Raw genomic sequence first — 9,631 nt, forward strand, 5'->3', positions numbered from 1 at the left:
AGGTACCCAACCTCACGCTGCGCAATGTAACACTTACGCGGCTGGAGCTTGAAATGGGCCGCTCGCAGTCGCTGGAACACCTCTCGCAGCCTGGACCAGTGCTCAGACACAGATCTACTGAACACTATCACGTCATCCAGGTAAAGCAGGCACTGCTTCCACTGTAAACCCCGCATCACCAACTCCATCAATCGCTGAAACGTCGCGCGCGCGTTAGTGAGTCCGAATGGAAGCACTCAAAACTCGAACAGTCCCATCGGGGTGATAAATGCGGTTTTCGGCCGATCCTCCTCCGCCATCTCTACCTGCCAGTACCCGGACGCCAGATCGAGGGTGGAAAAATACCGTGCTCCTGCGAGGCTGTCAAAGGTGTTGTCGATGCGTGGTATGGGGAAGGTGTCACCGAGGGTGACTGCGTTCAACTTTCGGTAATGAACGCAGAACCGGGTCGACCCATCCTTCTTCGTCACTAGTACCACCGGGGCAGACCAGGGGCTCGCCGAGGGCTGGATTATGTTATCACATAGCATATCCGTGACTGCCTCCTTGATCTGGGTCCATTCAGGCGCGCCCACTCGGTATGCGGGAAGTTTGATAGGTCGGGCTGCACCTGTGTCAATTTGGTGTTTAACAAGGTCTGTCTGGCGTACGTCTGAATCGTGCTCACTGAACACGTCGGCGTACTCCCATAACAACCCGCGCAGCTGATCGGCCTCCCCCTTAGGTAAATCTGCCCAAGGCACATGTAACGCATCATGCAGGGGAACGATCTCGGCCTGGGGGGTTGGGCCGACCCGCCAGGCCAGATCCTGGTTGTCCTCGGGGCGGCCGGGGTCTTCCGCCCAGAGTGCAAACACCGAGTCATTAGAGTGGCCTATGCAGGGGGTGTATGGTGGCTACCGTGGTGCGTCGTCGTAGCATCGCCGGGGTACTGTGTGGGTTAAACACCCGCATGAACAGTCGGCCCCCATCTGCGTTTACCAGCGTGGCTGACCCCACGACTCCGTACCGCGCCGCCAACTCCGGGTGAGGAGTTAGCATTACCTCGCCCGATGGTCGGTGTGTGGGGTCGGTGTAGGGTGTTGCTACGGGTACCATCATCTCGGCGAGCGGGCCGATGGTGGCGGCCGACACCAGGGTGGCGGCCACGGGTGTGAAGCGAGGGCGATCCCGCTCCTGTCCCAGGAACGGGATTCGCTCCCCGCTGCCTTCCACCGTGGCGCATCGCTGGCGGGGCTGTACGTTGAGCCCCAGTTTCTCCAGGAGGTCCGTCCCTGCAATACACTCATGGCACAACACACTCGAGACGTAGAATTCCTATGTGCACACCTGGTGTCCGAGACGGACCTCGAGGGAGATCTTTCCCAGCAACCCCATCCCGGCCCCGCTCGCTGTGTGCAGCACGCGATCCGGGACCTGCAGGCGGCTCACGTCAACCCCGAGCACGCTGCAGTGCGCAGCGCTCATGAGTGAGGCTACGGTCCCCGTGTCCAGTAGGATCCGGGTGCGCTGCCCGTTCACCTGTCCTTCCACCAGCGACGTGGCCCCCGTGATTCCTGCCACCAGCTCCCGCAGCTAGTCGCCCGTCCTCACCGTATCCTTGGGTGTTGCCCACCGACACCCCCGTTCCATTCATACCGCTACCCCCCAGCTCCTCTGTGGGGTTCGGGCCAGCGACCTCCCCTGCCTCGCCCTCCTGTGCTGCTGACCGCGTCAGCATGTTTTGACCGATGGGTAGGGCGCGGAGCTTTACGCTCGTGGCGCGCTGCGTGGTTGGGAGGCGGCGAGCCGCGGTGAGCGCGCTTGCCAGCAAAAACTCCGTCCCGCCCGTAAACAAACAGGCGCGGCGCGTGTCTCCCTCCCACCCACGCTCCACGTGCTCCGGTAATAACAAACACGCCTCTACTCTCTGCCCAGCCCCGTACACCAATCGCACGCGAGGGGGTTGGGGCCGAGGGATGGGCGGGCGGGACGTTTGCCGTGCGCGCCGCTGATTGGGGAGGGTCGCTCAGCTCTGAGTTAAAGGGCCCGTTCAAACAGTCGCATGAATACGCGCGCGCTCGGCGCTTAGCTCGCTACTTCGCGATTAGAAAATCGTGTGGGCGCGCGACCGCAACACAGCCACACAGGTACGCGATCGCTAAGCACCACCGAAAATCGCCACGTATGCCCGCACGCGCCACACAGTACTGTACACAGTCGCCCAGGTGCGCGAGCGCTACGCGCTATTGTAAACAATCGTGCGGGTACGTAAACACAAAACACTTCGTCTCGTGGTGAACAACCGCGCATACACATAGACACGCAGCACACTCTGCCCTCCTCCTCACGCTCCCCAAAAGACCACACAACACAGTTTTTTATCCCCCCACTAGCGATTTTATTTACCAGAGCAACCCGTTTAAGTTACGCGTATGTGTGTGAGTCAGTGGCTACCAGCCTACTCTCCCGGGGATTCTAGGCTGAACCTACTCTACCTATCACTCTGCTCTCTACTCTCGATTAACTAGCCTAACTTACCTCCCTCTCTTACTCACATGCACTTTCACTCTGCTGCACGGGAAGCTGTAGAACAGCGATCCGTAGAGGGTTGAGCCTGGCTGCGCTGAAGTTCGTCACGCGGACGTCTTGAACGGCTGACTCCCCTCCTGCGTGGACTGCGATGATTTTTGAAGAAGACTGTCTCTTGCTACGCTAAACCTCCGTATTTTATACACCCTAAAGGCATTCCGTTGCTCTGGCGCCTGCCCACCCGTGCTCCTTCATATTCAGATCTGTAATATTACTTATGACAAAGGCGTACCGTGGTTCCCACACTCCGTACCGCCCTGTACATTCAGAGGCTGAGTTATTTTTGTCCTTTTTCATATGCTGATCCGTGACGTTTTCTAGAACAAAAGACATTCAGATGCTTCCTCCCCGCTCCGCCCTGTCTATGCAGAGGCCTGAATGCTCCTATCCTGTTGTTATTTGGATTCGGGAGCTCACCTATAGTCAAGGGCATTCAGTACCAAATTCCATCTATAACAACAGGCATTCAGTTCCTAATTCCATCTATAACCAAAGGCATCTCGCGGTTCCCACGCCCCGTGCCGTGTGTGTGCGGTTTCGTTCGCGGTGGTGCAATGACCTCCGCCGTGACCACGCAACTTTAATGTCAGGTCACAGTGCCGCGGTGCGTGTCAGCCTCTGGGGTAGATCACCCAATTTCCCGGCCGCGGGAAACTATGAAGCTTGATCCCATTAGGGGCTTCTGGATAAAAACCAGTCGGCCAGGTGACCTTTGTGGTGCCGCCGCAGCGGAGCCGCTCCAGCGGAGCCATGCCCACCGCCGCGACGCCGTTACCGATGCCTCGGATTTCCCGCCACTCTCCCGGGGCCGGTGCCTTCTCAGACGTCCGCGTTTTTCCCACTGCACAGTCGTGAGGCCGCCGCAGCAGAGCCGCTCTGCCGAGGCCGTGCCCACCACAGTGAAGCCGCCACCGGGGGATGCCGACTCCGACACGGTGCACCCTCGCCACCCTCCCCCCCCCCCCCCCCGCACGAACGCACACACGCCCCACGAAGAGCAGGGAGGGGAGGTCACCCGGCCGATAGGTTTTTTTCCAGAACTCTCGTATGGGATCGAACTTCATGGTTTCCTGCGGCCGGGAAATTGGGCGATCTTCCCCCTGTAGCTGACATGCACTGCGGCGCCGTGACCTAATATTAAAGTTGCATGGTCACGGCAAGGGCCATCGAGCCAAAGCGAGTGGAACCACACACGCACAAGCACGGGTCAGTGGACTGGTAGCAGGAGAACAGAGAGCGGACGTCGGAGAGATCACTGCGGCGACATCACCCGAGCTGGGATCCGAGTATCGAAAGGGCGGGAAAATCCGAGCCCCTGATTGGACGGGAGGCCAAGGGAGCGAAACGTCGAAATTCCTTTGTTGTAGGTAGGATAAAGGGAAGGGGATTCAGGTAGCAAGGGCAGTTCTTCTTCAAGATCATCGCGGTTCCAGGAACAGCAGAGTCAGCCGTCCGAGACGTCCGTGGGACGTACTCCAGCACCGTCAGGCTCGCCCCTCTACAGAGACAACTCGCCGCCTCATCCCCTTACAGTGTTCAGCGCAGCAGGGTGGAAGTAAGTGCGAGGGAGAGAGGCGTAAGTCTAAGTGTTTTTAATCCAGGGTAGAGAGCGGGGCGATCGGTAGGAGAAATTGAATCGAAGACTTCCGAGGGATAGACTAGCGTCCACTGACTCACACCATCACACGTAGATTAAACTGGTTACTCGCGGCAAATAAAATCGCTAGTCGGGGGATAAAACTGCATCGTGCGGTCTTTGAGATTGTGGAGCGTGCTTGGTGTCCACGCATATGTACGATCACTTACAATAGTGCTTAGCGCTCGCGCGCCGGTGTGACTGTGTTATGATCGCTCGCCTGTACGAGTGTCTATAGCAAGGCAGCGAGCGACGCGCCAGGCGTGCGCGTATTCGCGCGGCGGTTTAAACGGCCCCTTTAAATCAGAACGCAGGGATCCCCTTCAACCAGCGTAGCGCGCTGCAAGCGTAGAGCGTACCGCCCCACTAATAGAAATATGCCGACGCGGGCAGCAACAAAGTCAGGGGTACAGGGAGGCGAGGGAGTGGAGGCCGGTAGCCCAGACCCCACAGAACAGCCGGGGGGTAGCAGTACGAGCGTCACGGGGGAATCGGTGTACAGCGGTCCCGACAATTCGGTGATGGCGGGGGACGGTAGCCCCCACAGTTTGGCGTCAGAAGTGGTACGAACCCCCGCGTTACCCCACGCGACAATAAGGCATATATTCACCGGCCGGGGTACCCCTTCGTGGAAAGCATTTGCCCGCAACGTCCTAGGGGCTAACGAAAGTAATGGGTGGACAGACACGCAGGCGTTTCGTCAACTTAATATGAATCTGGATGGGCGGGCAGCCGATTTTGTGGAAGCTGATGCGCCGAATTGATCTGCGTTTCGGTACGCGCGATGAGGAGGAGGAGGCAAAAGCGGCCTTAGAGGCACGCCATCGCCAACCCGGCGAGAACCTGCGTGATTATGCCGAGGATGTGCGCGAGCTGACAAAGATCGCACGCCCGGGGTACACGACAGAGGTGATTGAGAAAATCCAGCGATACTTGACTCGCACGGCATGGTGGCCGCCAGACATGAACTGTACGCGCCTTCCCTTTGACGCCATTGTCGAGCACGCGCGTCAGTGTATAATAATTTCTAGTGAACGCGCGCTGCTCCGAGGACTGGGACGGGAGCGCACCATCGCAAGTCTGTCCACCGAGGAGGAAGAGGAGGAACAGGAGCTCGCCAGGACGATGCGGGTTCGGGAAAGGGAGCCCCCTGTATCCCGCGAGACAACCCCAGGATGGGTGGCGGGAATACAGATGGGCATCAGGGGGATCGACAACGAGGTAACCCAAGTAGGTGAAAGAATAACCCAGGTGGACAACAAGGTAACCCAAGTACGGGCACATATGACTGCGCTGCAGACTACAGTGGAGACGGTTCAGACCGAGGTGGGAGGGCTGGCTGGGAGGGTAGCCTGACTAGAGGCGGAATCTGGGCAGCGGCGTACAGGAGGAGAAAGAGGGAGCGGGCGGAGAGGCTCCTACGGGGCCGCCGCCCTTCCCCGAGCATGTTACCTGTGCGACCGTCAAGGGCACCTCGTGAGGGACTGTCCTCAAATCGCCCACGCTAGAAATGCGCCAGGGTTAAACGCCAACGCCCCCTAGAGAGTGGACCACCTAGGGGTGCAATCAACGAGGTCCCGAAACAAAACGACGATAATAATAATGGATAGCGAGTGACCCCCACACAGGTTCCGACCACAACACCCAAGGATGCGGTGAGGACGGGCGACTGGTTGCGGGAGCTGGTGGCAGATATCACGGGGGCTACGTCGCTGGTGGAAGAACAGGTGAACAGGCAGCGCACCCGGATCCTACTGGACACGGGGGCCGTAGCCTCACTCGTGAGCGCCGCGCACTGCAGCGTGCTCGGGGTTGACGTGAGCCGCCTGCAGGTCCCGGATCGCGTGCTGCAAACAGCGAGCGGAGCCGGGATGGGGTTGCTGGGAAGGATCTCCCTCGAGGTCCGTCTCGGACACCAGGTGTGCACACAGGAATTCTACGTCTCCAGTGTGTTGTGCCATGAGTGTACAGCCCCGCCAGCGATGCGCCACGATGGAAGGCAGCGGGGAGCGGATCCCGTTCCTGGGACAGGAGAGGGATCGCCCTCATTTCACACCCGTAGCCGCTACGCTGGTGTCGGCCGTCACCATTGGGCCACTCGCCGAGATGCTGGTGCCAGTGGCAACCCCCTCTGCCGATCCCACACACCGACCATCGGGCGAGGTAATGCTAACCCCTCACCCGGAGTTGGCAGCGTGGTACGGAGTCGTAGGGTTAGCCACGCTGGTAAACGCAGATGGGGGGCGACTGTTCATGCGGGTGTTTAACCCACACAGTACCCCGGCGATGCTACGACGATGCACCACAGTAGCTACCATACACCCCCTGCATGCGCGCCACTCTAACGACTCGGTGTTTGCACTCTGGGCGGTAGACCCTGGCCACCCCGAGGACAACCAGGATCTGGCCTGGTGGGTCGGCCCAACCCCCCGGGCCGAGATCGTTCCCCTGCATGATGCGTTACATGTGTCTTGGGCAGATTTACCTAAGGGGGAGGCCGATCAGCTGCGCGGGTTGTTACGGGAGTACGCCGACGTATTCAGTGAGCACGATTCAGATGTAGGCCGAAGAGACCTTGTTAAACACCAAATTGACACAGGTGCAGCCTGACCGATCAAACTCCCTGCATACCGGGTGGACGCGCCCGAACGGACCCAGATCAAGGAGGCAGTTGCGGATATGCTATGTGATAACATAATCCAGCCCTCGACGAGCCCCTGGTCTGCCCCGGTGGTGCTAGTGACGAAAAAGGATGGGTCGACCCGGTTCTGCGTTGATTACCGAAAGTTGAACGCAGTCACCCTCGGCGATGCCTTCCCCATACCGCTCATCGACGACACCTTTGACAGCCCCGCAGGAGCACGGTATTTTTCCACCCTCGATCTGGCGTCCGGGTACTGGCAGGTGGAGATGGCGGAGGAGGATTGGCCGAAAACCGCGTTTACCACCCCGATGGGGCTGTTCGAGTTTCGAGTGCTTCCGTTCGAACTCACTAACGCGCCCGCGACGTTCCAGCTGTTGATGGAGTTGGTAAAGCGGGACTTACAGTGGGAACAGTGCCTGATTTACCTCTGTCCGAGCACTGGTCCAGGTTGCTAGAGGTGTTCCAGCGACTGCGAGCAGCCCATCTCAAGCTCAAGCTGTGTGAGTGTTACCTGGCGCAGCGCGAGGTAGGGTACCTCGGACACCGAGTCAGCGAGGCGGGGGTGCGCACCGATCCGGAAAAGGTGCACGCCGTAGTGGAATGGCCACGGCCCAAGAATCTGACGGAGATCAGGTCATTCCTGGGACTAGCTACATATTATCGTCGATTTGTAAAGGGATTCAGCGAGATTGCACGCCCCCTCACCCAACTCACCTCCCCTAAGAACCCCTATCGATGGACGGTGGCCTGCCAAACGGCCTTCACCACCCTCAAGACCACCTCACCCACACCCCTACCCTAGCTTTCCCCGATTTCACCACGGATTTTATCTTGGACACCGACGCCTGCAGCAGTGGGCTGGGCGTAGTGCTGTCACAGGTACAGGGTGGGACGGAGCGGGTCATCGCATACGCCAGTCGGACCCTGAGTGGACCCGAGCTGAATTATTGCGTGACCCGTCAAGAACTGTATGCCGTGATCTTCGCGTGTAAACAGTTCCGACCATATTTGTATGGCAGGAAATGTCGGGTGCGCACCGACCATTATGCCCTGCAGTTCCTCCTTACATTCAAGGAACCGCGGGGGCAGATGGCCCGATGGCTGGCGCAGCTGCAGGAGTACAACCTGCAAATAGAGTACCGAGCTGATCGTACGCACGCAAACGCGGACACCTTGTCGAGGCGGCCCACGGTGTGTGCCGAGACAAGGGTGGAGGAAGCTTGCCCATGCTTCATGGGGGGCCGTTGCCGGCGGGTGTCGGACCCCCAGGAGCGCACCGAGACTAACCCTCCCCCGGTGAGAGGCAGTGCAGTATGTGCAACAGAGACCCCGGTAGGAGGAACCAAGGACCCGGGGGACCATTTGGCGGGCACGGAGCCCACACCCCGGGGCCTGACGGGTCGCTCAACCCCACCCGATTAGATCCAGGAGGACGTCGGCTGCACCTTCCCGAGCCTGGATGACGAGCAGCTGAGACGGACCCAGCTGCGGGATCCAGATCTGGCGGCGGTGGAGGCGGCCCTACGGGAGAAAGAGGACACCCTACCAGGGCCCTGGAGTGGTTTGTATGCCCGATTGTGTGTGCAGAACGGGGTGGTACGGGAGCTAACCGAAGCCGGCCAGCCAGGATGCATCTACGTGCCCGCCCAGGTGTGACCCCAGCTGCTGAGACTAGTGCACGACCACCCGCTCGGGGGCCATGACGGAGAACGGCGCACTCGTGAAACCCTGTGCCGCCAGTATCTCTGGCCCAAGTTGGCACAAGCAATAGCCGCCTGGGTGCAGGGCTGCCGCGCGTGTCAGCAATGCGGGCCGAAACCGGCGCAATACCAGGTACCCCTGAGGCCATTCCGCATCAGCCGGACGAACTAGTTGGTCGGGATCGACCTGCAGGGGCCATTCCTGCGATCCCACTGGGGCAACCGATATATTCTCGTAGCGGTGCAGTACTTCACACGCTATCCCGTAGCAGTAGCCATCCCCAATAAGACAGCCCTCGTAGTAACCCGAGCGTTCGTGGAACACTACGTACTTAAGCACGGGATCCCCGAACAAGTCATTACTGACCAGGGTAGTGAGTTCGAGGCAGAGCTATTCCAGGCACTGTGCCAGGAGTTCAGCATCCAGAAGGACCGAACTACGGCATATCACCCCCAGACAAAAGGGATGGTAGAGAGAATGAACCAGACTCTAGCCGAGAAGCTGAAACGCATGGCGGCTGCGAATCAACAGGACTGGGACGAACACCTCCCCTATGCTCTGTTCGCCTACGCCACCACAGTACACACATCCACGGGACCGTCCCCGTTCCTAATGATGTTTGGTCGCGAGTCTCGCCTGCCTACAGATCTGCTGTTCGGTGTCCCACCGCCCTAACGGAAGGAAGGGAGCCGCCCCGTGGAGCACTTGATGGGGACCCTGCGAGAAGCTAGGGTCCGGGCTTACCCGCAAGGCGAGACCGCACACCAGCGGCACGAGCGGGGCGCCCGACCCCGAATGGAGCCCCCTTCTACTCGGCGAGCTCTAAGGTGTGGCTGCAGAACCCTCGCGTCGGGGCCGGACAGGTGGGGAAGTTAACCACCTACTGGCGGGGAGCCTGGACGGTGGGGCGACAGATCTCCCCCTGGACGGTACTGATTCAGGGGGGAGAGAGGGGCGGGAGATGTCAGTTAATGTTCGGCGACTAAAACCATGGAGGGCGGTCCCAGCGAGGGAGAACCCCGCCGTTCGAGGACCCCGAAATCCCAGGGTCCCCACACCCCCGATACCCGGGGGCCTCG

This window comes from Petromyzon marinus, chromosome 80 (assembly GCF_048934315.1).
Source record: "Petromyzon marinus isolate PM22_M1 ecotype Great Lakes invasive population chromosome 80, UKy_Petmar_22M1.pri1.0, whole genome shotgun sequence".
Lineage (NCBI taxonomy): Eukaryota > Metazoa > Chordata > Hyperoartia > Petromyzontiformes > Petromyzontidae > Petromyzon > Petromyzon marinus.